General features: G+C 40.8%; 1 long non-coding RNA gene across 1 annotated transcript in view; it reads left to right on the forward strand.

The window, feature by feature from the left end:
• LOC118969227 (uncharacterized) overlaps positions 1 to 15,755 on the forward strand; it is a 116,823-nt gene that overhangs the window by 74,933 nt on the left and 26,135 nt on the right. The gene's annotated exons all lie outside the window — the stretch shown is intronic.

A 15,755-nucleotide genomic window follows, 5' to 3' on the forward strand; every position in this document is an offset into this window, starting at 1 on the left:
TTGTATCCTGGCTGCTCTGTGCTCTGGCAGTCGCTGTGCTCCTCCATCATCGGCCACAGCTCCTGTCAGGCGGCCGCTCTCCCCTGGCTACAGATATCACCAGGTTCCCAGAAGCAGGCCCTCTTTCTGCCCCTCAGGCTTGGGAGGACCATGGCTTCCTGCCAGTGGTAGTCCCTTGGTGCTGCATAGCCCTTACTGGCCCGTAACCCACACTCTGTACATAGGTCCTTCTGTGGCCTCGCTTCACTTATCCCTCAGAGACTGCCATCTCTTTCCTACTGGTTCCTGGGTGGTTCAACTAAGACTCGAGAACTTACACTGGGCCCCTCCTCCGTTTCGGGAAAACTTTATTTATTATAGTGGCTGCTTTGGAGTCAGGAAGACCTAGTCATAAAGCCCAGTTTGATTACTTGCTAGTAGTATGATTGCGAACAAGTTATTTAAGCTCTCTCTGAGCTGTTCTTTACTCATCCATAAAGCAAAAGGTACTGGATTTATGAGGATTAAAATAAATTATATATGTAAACTACCTAGCCCAGTGTTTGGCACATAATAGGCACTTCATAGAATTAGAAATGGCAAATGATATCAAACTCAATAGTTATACTATTAAATTAATTTAAAGTAATATATATTGCTTATTGAACTGACAAGACATTGTTAACAAGATGATAATTCCCAGTGTTGACAATGATATGAGGGAAAGGCACACAATGCAAGTGAAAAATATAAAATTTGGTAAAATTTTTCTGAAGGGTATTTTACCTTGGCATATAAACCCTTAGAAATGTGCATTCTCTTTGATCCAGCAATTTACAGCAATTTAAAGAATTTATCCTAAGGAAATAATCAGACAAAAATGCATCCAGAAACATGTTCACATTATAATTGTTTACAACAGTTAAAAATTGGAAATGATAAATGTTTAACAATAGGGAATTGGTTAAATAACCCTTAGAACATCCATACAGTGACAAGTAGATGAATATGATTAATAAAGATGACCACAGCATCTTGGGAAGTGAAAGAATCAGTTTCCAAAGGGTGTCTATAGAACATTCGTCCATATTCTTGAAAAAACTATAAAAAGAGGACAAATCAAAGAGAGATACATATTGAAATATTAGTTCAGGTGATTTCTGGATGGTATGATTTCTGGGTTGGTGATATCCTCCCCTCCCCACCCCATTTTTTGTATTTTCTAACTTCCACAATGAATGTTATATAGATAGAACTTTTCTTCAATGAATATTGTTTAGAACATTGGGAAGACAGGAATTTTCCTTGACTGCAAATAACAAAAATCCAAACTATTGTGGCTCAGCAGCTCAACAAGACCAGGCCCAGAGTCTGAAATGTTCGTGGTTTTTTCTGCATGGCCTTCATATGACCACTGCCCCTTCAGGAAGAAAGACGCCCTGGAAGGACCAGGGCCTGTCTCAGGAAAACAAGAGCTTTCCCAGGAACTCCCTAATTGGCCAGAGTTGTGTCACATGACCTCCCTAGCTGGAGAGTGGAAGGGAGGAGGGGGTTGGAAGATAAACTTGAGTGGACCCCTTTCCAATGACTGCCACAAACACGTATTACTTTTATAATGAAAAATAAAAGTGATTGAAAATTTAAAACAAGTTATTTCTTTTTTTCTTGATTACTTTAATGCCTCCCTCCCTCTGTCACCCTTCCACCCACTCAGGCTGCAACAGCCAGCAAATTCATAAATCACTGAACCGAGGGGGTGAAGGAGAATGCAGAAACCTGAGAAGAGGCTGTACCCTCCTAGGTGGTGAAGTTGGAGAGATGGGCAGTGAGCCAAAGGCCTGGGCAATCAGCTTGTTGCTTATTCAGCCAACCTTACCTAGGTCTCTGGTCTGAGATTGCAGCTACTTGAAGCTTATCAACATAGACTTTTGTGACTTCAATACTTTTGGTCCTGCTATTATTTATAAAGCATTCAGAATTGGCCATGGTATTTCACCCAGCTTGCTGTGGTTGCAACAGGGCTTCCCAAATAAAGAACATGTCCATGAAACACATTCAGGGAGTAGACTAGACAGCCTGGGGTCAGATCCTGGCTGTGCCACTTATCTGTTATGCGACCTCAGACCATTTACTCCAGCTCTCTGTGTTTCTGCTTCCTCAACTGTAAAATGGGAATAATAATAGTATGCATTTCAAAGAGTGGTTATGGAAGATTAAATGAGTTGGTATTTGTCAAGTGCTTAGAATGTGCCTATCATGTGGTAAGTGCTATGTAAGTATTTGTTTAGTAAAGAAATAACCAAATATGAGAAAGGCAGAAACAGCCCTAGCTGTATTGGCCCTATTCGTTTAGTTCACATCTTACTTGATATAAACCTGAGACACCTAAAACTACAAAGAAGAGCTGAATTTTCTTCTGTTCCCTGCTGGCTGCCTCATGTGGTCTCAGTAGTGGGAAAGGCGAACTCACAGGAAGTTAAGAGCCAGGAAATACTGGGTGACAGGGACTCCCTAAGAACTTCACTCGTAGCAAGCAGCTCATTTAAATCTCTTGAGGCAGGTACTATACTACACTCATTCTACACATGGAGAAACTGAGGTTCAGAGAGGTGAAGTAACTTGGTCCCAGTCACCTGTAAGTGGTGGCACTGGGATCCAACCCTGGGTACGTGAGACTCCAGAGCCTTTATGTTCCGTATAAAGGATGTTTGCACTGGGGAACTTACACATACATGATCCTGAAAGGTTAACATATCCATCAATCCCCAGTTTAAAGATACTTAAGGAACTTTTATTTAAAAGACCCTGTAACAAATCATCTGTAAAATGCTTCATTTCTCTATATTAAATTTGGCAAGTTTGAATATTCACATATTGTGTTTTCTTATAATATATAGTCTACCTCTATTGCTTAAAAAAAATTTTTTTGTAGAGGGTGAGGTTTAGGAGTTTGAGTTGTTTTTTTTTTTTTTTTGCCTTTTGTGTGTGTGTGTGTGTGTGTGTGTTTGAAGTGTGGCATACAGGATCTAAATATAGGATATGTCTTTCTAAAATAGCTGAAGCTCAGTAGCCCTTACTAGCAATTAATGACTATTTTGTTGCCAATTCCAGGCACATTGTTTTGAAGTTTAAAGACTAGCTTAGGTCAGCTGAAATCATCAAATCCTAACATGATTATCTCAAAGGTCCAAATTCCTTCATGCACAGCAGCAGAATTCCTTTCTGCTCTCTGATTTGTCCACGACACCTTTGCCAAGGCCATTTCCAGAGAGGTACAAGGAGACATGCTCAATGGTTTTCTTCAGGACAACAGTCAAGTCCAAGTAAAGCATAACATTTGAGGAGACTTCCTACTTCTTCCCCTTTAAGAAAAAAAAGTCACTAAGCTCCACCCAACCCCACCCTTAGCTTCTAAAGTTCTGGAGTCAGTGATGCAACAGATAGAGCCCAGAAAAAAAGAATAGAAAACAAAATGGACTGTTTTTTGGGAGAAACTTTTGTTCCCAGGTTTTATACACCCCACACACCCTAAGTTGCTGAGTCTTTGCATCCGACCCCTTCCTGGCCAGCCCCTTGCAGGCTAAGGTCTGTCCCAGGTCAGCCCCCATGGCCATCAAAGGAAAATTAACCCTTTCAGAAGACATATGCTAACCTCCAACAACCCCACCTTCCTGCTGCGGTGGTAACTGTTCCTCCTTTTAATGCTTTTGGCTTCATAACAGTTCCCATTCTTCTGCCAGGAGCTTAGGGGGTACAGATAGCCAAGAAACAGCTGCAAGGAGGCTCTGAAGTGCGTGTTTTGTGGGCAGGGCCAGTGGCCGTAAGCAGGAGAGCAGCGACTGGGAGAGAGATTAGGTGAAACATTAGCCACAGCCTTTTGGATTCAGTCCAGTGTCTTTCAATTATTTCTTTATGTGCTTTTGGTCCTGGGCTTATTTGGCATGGGGCAGGCATCCATTAGAAGATTTCACAATGATTTGCCATGTTACAGTTCTAAACAGATGTGAACTCGTCACCAAAGGAAATTTATGTTTTACCATCTTTTCCCCCACCTCTCCCTGGGGACCTGCAGGGAAAATCACTCCAAGCGAATTAATCAAAGTGACTAGGTAATGCTCTAAAAATAATAAATGTTGCTATAGTCTGGATCTCTTTCAAGTTTGAGCTCATTTTGTGAGGCTGAAGATCCATACATCAGATCACATGTATATATTTCTTATTAGAGTGAAGTGGACTATTGCATAGGGACATATAAGTTATTAAGACACATAAATGGAATTACTATCATAATACTAGTCTGACTTTGAACTGAGTTAATTAAGCAACTTGACCATGGAGGGCAAAGGGGAGGTGCCTTAATGATCCCTTAAGTTGGCTCTATAAGCCAGCTATGAAAATTTGGGCTCTGAAATCAAGGCTGGACAGAAATTGAGCTACAGAGTTAGAATTATAACAAAAAGGGAAAAATATATATTGTTTCTCCTTAGACTTCCTTCACCTACTAACAAAAAAATCAACTCTTGCCAGATAAAGGCAGAGAGACTGGAAAATTTTGAAAACTGATTCAAAAAAGTTAGTTGATAATAATGAAAAAAACAAATAGCAACTATTATTATTATAATATTGTCAAATTAGCTTCCCAGAGATCAGCTCCAAAAGAATATTTTTATATTAAAAGAAATCTGCAGCTGGGTCCTTGGTTCTCAAAGTCTTCTTCCCTTGTTGGAATGAGATTGAATAAATCTCAAGATGAAGTTGAGAAGGGAAATCTGTGTTGGAAAATTAGAAAATATTGATGATCAGGGTAGATTTCTTTTCTTATTTTAACTGAGGCAGTTCTCTGATTTGCAGTCAGCCTTTCTTCCTAATGTATTTCCCAAATATCCAAGTGCAAGGTGTTCTTTAAAGATCTGGATCCAAACCATCCACAGCTCTTAATGATAATTTATCCATAGGCAGGGCCAGTAGGCCAGCATAACTGTGAGAAATATTAGAGCAGGGATGGCCCTGCTGGATGGCTTATGCCCTTTGTCTCCAAATCTGAGCCCTGATGTTATTAGGCTAAACTATAAGGATATTTCTAACCTAAGAAATCTCATCCAGCCTCAGAATGCTTCTTAAATAATCCCCACATCTTCATTCCCCCAAAAGGGTTGATTGCAGCATTACTAATCCCAGCCCACTTTAGCCAGCTTCCATTCATCATGGCTGGCAGGAGACCAGAGGGTCATGGGTAATTGAATTCCAGCCAACCTTCAAACCTAATTTAAGTGAACCCTTTGACCTCTTTCCTAACCAAATCTGCTGCCAGAGCTAGTAAATAAATATTGTTTCTAAATTAGAAGAAGCCTCTTTGAATGCCTACTGTGTGTTAGCTTTGTGAGAGATACATCCATTATCTCACTTCATTTATTCATTCTGTCAACACTTCAATCAGAATTCAGACACAAGGAATTAACAGATAGTGAGGATGAGTGTAAAGGTCACCTTGAGGTCAGTCCAGTGGGGGAAATGTGTGCTCTGCAGACACCCTGACTTCCTATCTGTGAAAGAAGATAAATCTTTCGCACTGACAGAAAGCCTGGAGTCCCTTGCACACAGGAAAATGGAATGATAAACATTCCCCTTCTCTCAAAGAGAAGCCATGTAGGATCTTCAGGGTCTAGAGACTTCCATTCAAGTCCTCCCCCCACCGTATTTGACATGCAGTGTCAGGTACTCTATTTAACCTCTCTGGGCCTCAGGGTCCTTATCTGTGATAAGGAGCAGGGTGTGTACTTGAGGGAGGAGGAGAGATAATAACAACACTAACCCAGCAGGATTAAGTGATATAATGTGAGGGAAAGCACCTTGTAAACTGTACAGCTTCTCACACATAGGAGATTATTGCTGATTACTCTCACAAACTCTCTGTTAAAACTGCCAACCAGCCATAAAACCAGTAAAAGACAGGGCTTTGGATCAAAGGCCTAGACGGACAATATACAGTCTTATTTTATATAATGGAAGCTGAAGTAGAATTTCTCATGAAATGACTCCATTTATTTCCTTGGTAAATCTCTGGGTCATCATCATGTCTGCTAAGTGCATATGTGATCTGGATTTTGTTGCCAGAATGCTTTTCTGGCCTTTTAAAGTCTCCACAGACCACCCCACATTCCCCCACCTATTTCTCATCCTCAAACAGAAACCAGCTCACCAATGCCTAGTAGCATTTGACTCTCTTAACCAACCCTTGAATCCATAATAGTTAGCACTGAATTGCTACAGATAATACTCTTAGCAGCAATACTTTCTCAGGAATGGTGAGTCAAGGATGTGCTGAGGTTTGTTCAAGAAAAAATTAATGCACTTGAATAATTTACTTTCTCTTTTTAATTCCAAAATGACACAAGATCCCTAAGATTTCACAAGCAGCTAGTGAACCCTTAGCAGCCAGGCAAGGCTGGGTTTCAGTGGTGATGTTGATGGAATTATATGCTGATGCGGGATAACTGTCTGCTGTCGAGACATGATTACCCAGGCAAAGACGAGGTATCACTGAAGATAAACACAGAAGCAGAGACCTCAGTGTTTACTTTCCATGCTGCAGTGTGATCTCCTCGGCTATTTAACTTCAGCAGCACTGCTAACCTTGGGCCACAGAATTTCACTTAAAAGAAAGAAATTAAATGACTGAACATACATGCAATCAAAACAAAGTTGCAGGAGATACGGGTTCAAATGTTTTTGCTGCTGTAGTCAGTGGTGAACCAATGTTCTCTTTTACCCCATCTTTCTCTCTTGTGTGATAAAAATGAAAGCCACATTTGTTAAATACTCACTGTTGAGCCATGTCATTTCATATACATTGTTCTATCTAATCTTCATGCACAACAGTTCTGTGAAATAAGCACCAAAACAGAAACTGGGCATCAGAGAAATTAAGTTACTTATCCAAGGTCAACAGCCTGGTGAGCAGTGAAGTGAGGGTTTCAACCCTGGCAGAGCAGCTCCAGCTGATTAAAGAACATCACCGGAACATGCATTAGCCCCCATCTGAAGTCTGGTCTTCTTTACAGATGAGTCCAGGCAGTTTTATTACCTCTAAAGATGCCCCTGCTATCTTTATTAGAAAGTCTGCCAAATCTGCCATCCGGTCCTTGGTCCAATTTTGTATTTCTGTTTTACTGAGGAAGTATTTGTATTCAACCCCATGTGGTCAAGCCTGAGCTTTGTCACTCAGCCCCACAGGCCTTCACATTGTCCAAGTTCCCTGCCTTCTTCAGCCAATCTGTAAGCAATTACCACTTCTTCCCTCTAGACTCTTTCCCCCAAAACTTATTATAATGAAAATAAGATATAGAAAACCTGAAGAAAATATTTCTGTACACATCTATCTAGCCTCTACCAAATTCAACTGTTGTTAACATCTTGCCATAGTTGATTTATTAATCAATCAAATTTTCTGTTTTTTTTTACTGACCCATTGGAAAGTTAGTCTCAGAAATTATGGCACTTCAGCCCTTGATGCTTCATTTCCTACAGAATCACACTACCATGATCAGACTCAAGAAAATTAACTGTAATTCCTTAATATTATCTCTTATGTAGTCCATTTATAAATTTCTTAACTATTCCCTGTCTTCTACAGCTGTTTTTTAAAATCAAGTTTCATGTGTTGTATTGGTAGTGATGTCTCTTTAGTTATTTGTAATCTAGAATAGCTCCCCTCCCCATCTTCTTTTTTTCCTCCATCACATTTAGTTTTTGAAGAATTTCTCTAGTTTTTTGACAGTTGGATTTTTTCCTATGCCTAAGGCTCTCCACTGGTCTCTATCTTTCACTTTCAGCCAGCTGTCAGTAAAATGACGGGCCTAGAATTTCTGTATGAGAGGAGCTTGACAGGGAGTGCAGCTTGGTTATGAGGAATGGGAGGGTGAGAAGACTTTTGCATAACAAAAACACTTTAAAAAACAACTTAAATTGTTGATTTATTTGATATGGCTGTTGCCCTTACATGAAGATAGTCTATACTATAGGAAAGGTGATAAAAGGTAACAGGGAATGATACTGATTCTGAGTAAACTGCCTAGATTCAAACCTCAGCTTTGTTACTTACAAGCTGTGTGTTCTTGAGCAGGTTACATAACCTCTCTGTTACTTAGTTTTACCATTTTAAGATGGCGGTAACAATAATAATAGAATTCAATTCACAGAATTGCACTGAAATGAATTAATAAAACAAAGCAGTGAGAATTCTGTCTGTAACAGAATATTATCCATAAATGGTAGTCATTCCTGATATTCTTCTGTCACCTTTTATCAACTTCCTTTTCCAGTCACTTCCTGAAATTGAAGCATCGAGCATTTCTGGCTGCCTGATAGTTTTTCCCATTGCCTTTTGTTTTATGTTCAATTTATTCTGATTGATCTGGGGGACTTCTAGTTTGCCTTGAACCTCATCATCTTTCCTCTCTCCAATCTCCTGTTGTTTTGTTTTGTTTTGTTTCCAGTCAAATTCTTGTAAAAATATCCAATTGGTTCTCCTCTCTTCTATTATATTGTAGGTCAGGGATTACTTCCTCCCTTTTTGCACTGAGGCTTAGTTCATCCTTTGATTTAAGATGCAGTTACATCTGCTGTTTCTAGTCCAGAAACACTTCCTTGCCTAAGTGAATGCCAAAGTTTCTTGATTCCCATTCAGTCATTCAGTCAGCCAGTCACTCAATGCTTTTGAATGCACGTGATGAACTGGGCTCTGGGGATACAGCAGGGAACTAGACATGGTCCTGGTTGTGGAAAAATAACCAGCCAATTACTCAAAGTGAATCTGAACTGCAATTAGCCCTGCAACCTGCCCCTACCCTGAACCACATGTGATAATTCTAGGAGAATGATTGAAAAATGTTAATGGATCCCTTTCTCCAAAGGGTTATTCTCCATCATCCCGAAATTCCTACCATGAGAGTACCAATGGAGTAGCAAGAGGTGCTTCTTCTTTTCCTACAGGTTCTTCAAACATGCTAAAATCATTAAAATACTTAGGTATTATTGCTTGTTCCTGCAAAAGTGCATGGATTTGTTAGAATAATTGTCATCTAGCACAACTTCCCCATCTGAAGAATGGACATAATGAGAGTGGCTACATTCTAGGGTTGCGATAAACATTAAGTGAGTTAACATTAGTAAAATGTTTAGAACGTAGCGTGAATTGGTATGTTTGGTAACTGAGTAAAAATATTCTTGAGAGACAGTGATGGAGTCAAGAGAGAATACGACTCTGAGGAGGTGACCTTGAGGGGGATTTAGGGAGGAGAGCTGGGAGGGATGAGTCCTGAGTCAAGTAGATGAAGCAGAAAGCACCTGGGAAGAAATTGTGGAGAGATCAGAGGGAATATCAAAGATGAACTTTGACTGCCTTATAAATGGAAAAAAACCAATGGGCTTTATGTACTTCCTTTATTCTGGATTCTAATCCACAAACTCCAGAACAAACAAATCATCATTTGGTGTTTATTGGAAAAGAAACTTGTTGAGAGAGACAGTTCCCCATGGGTCTCCCAAGGTTTGCACATCTTGTGAGCAGAACACTGAACACCTTTGTTTTTGTTTTTGAATATCTTTTCAAAGAAGGAGAGATAGTGAACAGAAGACAGATAGATAGTCTTTCCCTGCAAAGCAAGGGGCAGAATGCTTACTGCCATTATAAAATGTTCAGGTGCCCAAAGCTCAGGTTCCTCTCCTGTAATGAAATTCCCTGTGTGCACCTGGCCCTTTCTCATCACCCTATGGGAATTGCGGGTCAGAAAGCTGACAAATATGCTCTGACCTGGGAGTTTCACGTCTTCTCCCAGCATCCATGAAATTGTGGCAGGCTAATTATTAGCTTGCAAATAGGTAAAAATCTCAGACTCTTCACAGTTCTTGGCGAAAGTGTTTCACTCTGGGTCCCTCTGACGCTCACAGACCCTTGCTAGGACAGGCAGTCCTGGGCGTTCTCTGAGAGTGAGTGGCCAAACTGTATACCACATGATCCTACTGCCCGCACAGGACAAGCATGTGAGCCAAAGGAAGACAGTCTATAGGCTAACAAGTAGTCCACAAGGTGGTCTAACATGTAAGCTGTGTCCACTGGTGGCAGCTGTGACTAACTGAGCCAGTCAGATCCTGGGTCCCAGGAAGCGGAATGAGGAATACAGACGTCTGTGAGTTGCTGCAGGGGAAGCAGCCATGGGGGGACCCACAGAGGCAGGAACAAAGAGTAGCAGAGGCAGGCTAACAGCAGAGCGCTAGGAGAGCAGGGAAGTTCTGTCAGTCCTGGAACATGGAGAAAAACACTTGTATAAGGCTTCTCTATAATTCCCAACCTGCAGTACAGTCTCCAGGGTTTTGACCTCAAGGTTGCTCTGTGTCTTATTCTGCTCCAGCTGCTATAACAAAATACCAAAAACCAGTATTCCATCCTCTCACTGCAGCCTCACCCGGAAGAAGGGGCAGTCTGGCTGCCTTTTATAAGGGTGCTAATCCCAAGCACGAGCCTTGCCATCATGATCTAATCACCTCCCGAAGGCCTACCCCCTAATACCACCATGTTAGGGGTTAGGATTTCAGCATAGTCATTTTGGACCAGCACAGCATTCCAGACCGCAGCACTCTGCCTCCTGCCTTTCTCTTGGTGAAGCTTGATTGCTCGATGATTCTATTTTCTTTGGGACCTGGCAAAGAGGCAGAGAGAATCATCCATTTTTCTTACGTCTTCATCTTCCCTTGTAATAAAGCATGGAGACCTCACTACCATATGGTGGAATTGCTACTGCTCCCTACGACTCTGCTTCTCTTCCTCGGCCACGCCAGGTCACTACCTAGAAACGGTAGCTGTTCTTTTCCCTCTTCCTGATCTCCTCACCCTCTTCTTGCCCCAGTCCCCCATAGCTTCCACTCCATATGCATTTCAACAAGAACAAGAGATTGTAGGATTGTATAAAATGAAAGCACGAGTCTTCCCTCTGTGGCTTCCTTCTCCCTTTCTGACCTACCAGAGCATCCTGCTCAGTGAATCCCTTATGGGCTTATATTGTCCTCACTTGCTGTGCTTATTCTTTCTTCTTTTTGCCCTAATCCTTCTCTGTATGTCTGGTTCTCTCTAAGACTCCCTCATGACTCCTTTATAAGCAGGGAGTGCATGTCATCATCAGCTTCAGCATCTGTTTCAGTAACTATAAATTTCACTTCTTTTTCTGTGGCATCCTAACTCTTCTTTCCCACACTCTGCATCTCTTTTCACTCTTAAAGTATATCTAGGAAGACTCTAGAAGAAAATAAAAGCAAAACCTAAAGTGCATTCAATAAAGCATAAAAATACAGTGTGCTTTTTTTTTTGTAAATTACTTTACAGATGACAGTGATAATCAAATAAGTGTTTGCAGGACAAATAATTGCACTTTCACATCCTTCTACTCCTTGAACATTTAAATGTCTATAGTGTAATCTCTGCCACCAGCACCCAGCACAGAATTAGTTTGGGGTGATTAGGATGGATCTGTTGTATAACATTTTGGCCACCGATACTGACACATCATTATGGTAAAATATTTCTTTCCATGTATTATTGCTGTTGAAGTATGAGTCAGTTGGGTGAGCTTGAGGAGAGACTGGGTAACAGCTGGATACCATGCATGTGACAAACTCTCTCGGGACAGAAGTGGAAGGATGCAGAACTAGTATGCAGAGACTGTGTTCTCAGCATCAGACAGCAAGGCCCACTGGGCTCTAGGCCATCGGCAAGACCCATCCCACCCAGAGATAAGGAATTAGAAACAGTCAGCATTAGGCAACAAAAAGTAAACCGAAAAGCCACACTATGAGTTTTTCTAACTGTACAAATTAGGAACATTGATTGTAAAAACATTTGAAAATACAGCCTGGAAATTAATGAATAAATAATTATCCATGATTTCACTACCCAGATTTAAACACTGTAAACATATTGGTGTATATCCAGTTTTATTTTCAATGTGTCATGTTTTACACACAAACATATACACACATACAAATGGTTACATATTACAAATTCTTTTTTATGTTCTTTTTAGTTTTTGCTTACACCATTCTGTGAATAAAAAGTACGTATCCTCAGCAAAATTTTAAATGGCTACATGGGATTCCATTGTATGAATGGTCTGTAAGTTATCTAACTTATTACCTATTTAATCATTTAAATTATTTTGAATTTTTCACTATTATAAATACTGCTGTAATGCACATCCTTTTACATACTTCTTTGAACATTTGTCTGACTATATTCTTGAGCTAACTTTCTAAAAAGAGAATTTCTAGGTCAAATGGCATGCATATCGTTAGACTTTAGAACATGTTGCAACCATACCACCCAGGAGGTTTCAATCAATATATAGTCCCACCAGCAGTCAAGTTGGATTTTTGAGTAACATTTTCAGGCCAAGCTGAATTCTCAGAAGGAGTGTGAGAATGACTTACTGCTAAAAATCACAAGATGGACTGATATGTGTGTAAAATGGGAAATACTATTGGTTATGCTCTTTGATGCTGTGGCCTAAGTCGATACTACAATAAAGAAAAAAAGTATCCTTGTGTATGTGGACATAATATACATAGAAAATGAAAGCAAACTAAACCCAACCACTTTCAAACTCTTAAAGAGATAAACAATGTATAAGAATATGTGGTCAGAAAACATGTTATCAAAGGTAAATGTATCCATTGTTAACACAAACTTAGTGAATTAAAGCAACACACGTTTGCTATCTCACAGTTTGTGTAGATCAGAAGTCTGGGACTACCTAGCTAGGTCTTCTAAAAGGCTACAGTCAAGATGTTATTCAGCCAGGCTGGGTTCTCATCTGGAGGCTCAATTGAGGAAAGGTATGCTTCCAAGCTCAATCTGCTTATTGGCACTACTTATTTTCTTACAGCTGTCAGACTCATAGAAACTTGATTCCTTAAATCCGGCAAGGAGAGCAAGACTTTAGAGCACATCTGCTAGAAAGGCAGAGTCTTATATAATGCAATGTTATCATGATACTGATACCCCATCAACTTTGCCACACAACATACCTAATTATGAGAGGGGAATCCCATCACTTTTGCCATATTCTGTTGAATAGAAGCAAGTCACAGGTCCTTACTAGGTCTTTCTTGAAGGATCTTGAAGTTCCTCCCTCAAGGGGAGGAGATTATACAAGTTGTATAGTCCCGGATCACGGGGGCCACCTTAGAGCCTGCTCTTCACAGTCAACAACTCTGAAATCTCTCTCCTTAAGGTGCTCTCCACATGAGTAATCAAGGAATCCAAAGACTTGGAAAAATATAAAACATGGAATTCACTGACCTAAAAATATTCATTCTATATTTCTTGTTTCAACTGGGGGTGGATAACACAGTATTCTGTAAATAATACTTGGCCCGAGATAAGTGTGTTGTCTTCAAAAGTATACCCTGGAGCATGTGTTTTCTGTTTTCCTGTGAATTCAGTTCTACATCTCTATGACTAAGTCATTTTCTCCCAATTTTCTCCTGTGGAATGAGGTGGCTTATTCCCAAAGCCATGTCACGATGACCACAGTTGAGACATTTTCCATGTGAAATTATGCTAGCTATTCTTATGTCTCTAATTACTATGTCTCCCCCAAGACCTAGCCATGAGTCTCCACAGCCCTTTAAAAACTTTAAGAAATACGAAAGGAAGCAGGCAGTTAAACATATTCTTTGAAATAGTAATATGAATCATGTTATTAAAAATAAGCCCCGACGTTCTCTGTTTATGTCCACATTTTTATCTTCCTTTTTAAACCTTTAAGGAGAGTATATGTTCTACATTTCATACCTTCTCTTTACTCCAATTAACTATTGTCTTAATTGTAAAGCAGCTGTAATACATTTTCTTAGGAAAATATTGTGCATTTAATGTTTCTTTTTTGTCACTGTTCATTATTAACATCACTTGAGATTGCATCAAAACCTTGGAGAGGAGGGAAGAGAAGGGAAGAAGAATCTTGTCAAATTATTTCATTCTAGTCTTCTCTTCTGACTAGTTCCCTTCCTAGACTTACTTACATTTAGAGAAAAACAAACTACAGTGGCCCATGAGTGAGCATAATAAGTGACTGGGTGGGAATGTGAGCTTCAGTCACTGGGTAGTGAATCCTGCAGAGATTTCTATAAGGCTTGACTTCCATGTAACTGCTGCATTGATCAAATTATTCCTTCAAGGGGAACAAAAGTTGAATTCGGTGTGCGTTGTGAAGATGGTGACGATGGGAGAACACCGTTTGACGTGTGGTATTAGCGTCCATCCTGTTCTGCTGGATCGCGTGGCTTCTTGCCCTGACCCTGTTCTCCAAGGAAAGGAAAAAGCTATGCAGTCACATGTGCCAGAGAAAAGCTGATAGGGAAGAAGAGTATATTCCCTGGGGGCTGGGGGAGGGAAAGTGGATCTAGCCAGGGACTATGTTTTGGGAATTGAGCTCTTTATTGATGGACAAGGCAAACTAAGGAGGGAAACAGAATGCCATTGGATAAAAGGGTTTTGGAGCTAGGAATTGGTGGAGAAAAGCCAGAGAATAGGGCAGTGCAGGAGATTTTAGTAACAGCTACTGTAGTCCTTGTATTGGCCCCTGAAATGTTAGAGGGAATTATTAATGAAGAGTACTGTTCCTTTTTAGGCTCGGCTTATTTAAGTGTTTCATCCCTCTGACCCCCTGTAAGCACGTGTCAGTAGATGCAAGTATGCATTATTATGACCCGCCTCACATATACTCCCTAGGACCACCACAAAAAAGTACCACAAACTGGGCGGCTTAAAACAACAAAAATGTATTTTCCTACAACTCTGGAGGCTAAAACTCCAAAAGCGAGGTGTGGGTAGAGCCATGCTCCCCCTGAAACCCAGAAGGGAATGCTTCCTTGCATCTCTCTAGCTTCTGGTGGGTGTTAGAAGTCCTAGGTGATCTTTGGCTTGCAGACATGTCATTCCGGTCTCTGCCTTGATCATCACATGTGCTCTGCATTGTGTGTGTGTGTGTGTGTGTGTGCGTGTGTGTGTGTGTGTGTGGGATCTCCCCTTATTATAAAGGCACTAATCACATTGGTTTAGGAGGAACTAACCCAGGACAACCTCATTGTAACTAATTACATTTGCAAAGACCCTCCTTCCAAATAAGAGCTCATTCTGAGGTTCTGGGTGAACATGGATTTTGGAGGGACATTTTTAAACCCAGTACAGAACAGAACATAGAGAAATACACACACATAAAATTAAAACTATTAGCCCATTGCACTTTGTCTATGTTTTACTTAGTTAGACTTGGTAAACAAAGCCACTGAAATTCTGCTTGGGGATGGAATGGATCTGAAACTTTCAACCACTCTAGTCCTCTTCTAGCCAGCAGAACTCACTTCAAGCAATGTGCTGTACCTTTCTGCTGACCCTGTTCTCCAAACCTCCTTTTCCTATACGTCTTACACACGCACACACACACACACACGTGCACACACACACACACACACCCCACCACCACCGACCATCACCACCACTGCTAGCAGGAGAAAGGGGAGCCTGGTGGTCATCTGCATCTGCCACCTGCAGCACGTGTACACAGAGCCCTTTGCTTCCTCTGTTTTGGAAAGGCAGGGTGCTAGCCCCATCAGTGTCCAGCATCACGTAGAGGGAGGGTCTCTGAAATGCATGTATCTCAGGGGTGGCCAGAAGCAGTGCTAGGAGGAGTGAAAGACTAGGGGCCACTGGGCTATCTTGTTGT

Source organism: Manis javanica, chromosome 5, assembly GCF_040802235.1.
Source record: "Manis javanica isolate MJ-LG chromosome 5, MJ_LKY, whole genome shotgun sequence".
Lineage (NCBI taxonomy): Eukaryota > Metazoa > Chordata > Mammalia > Pholidota > Manidae > Manis > Manis javanica.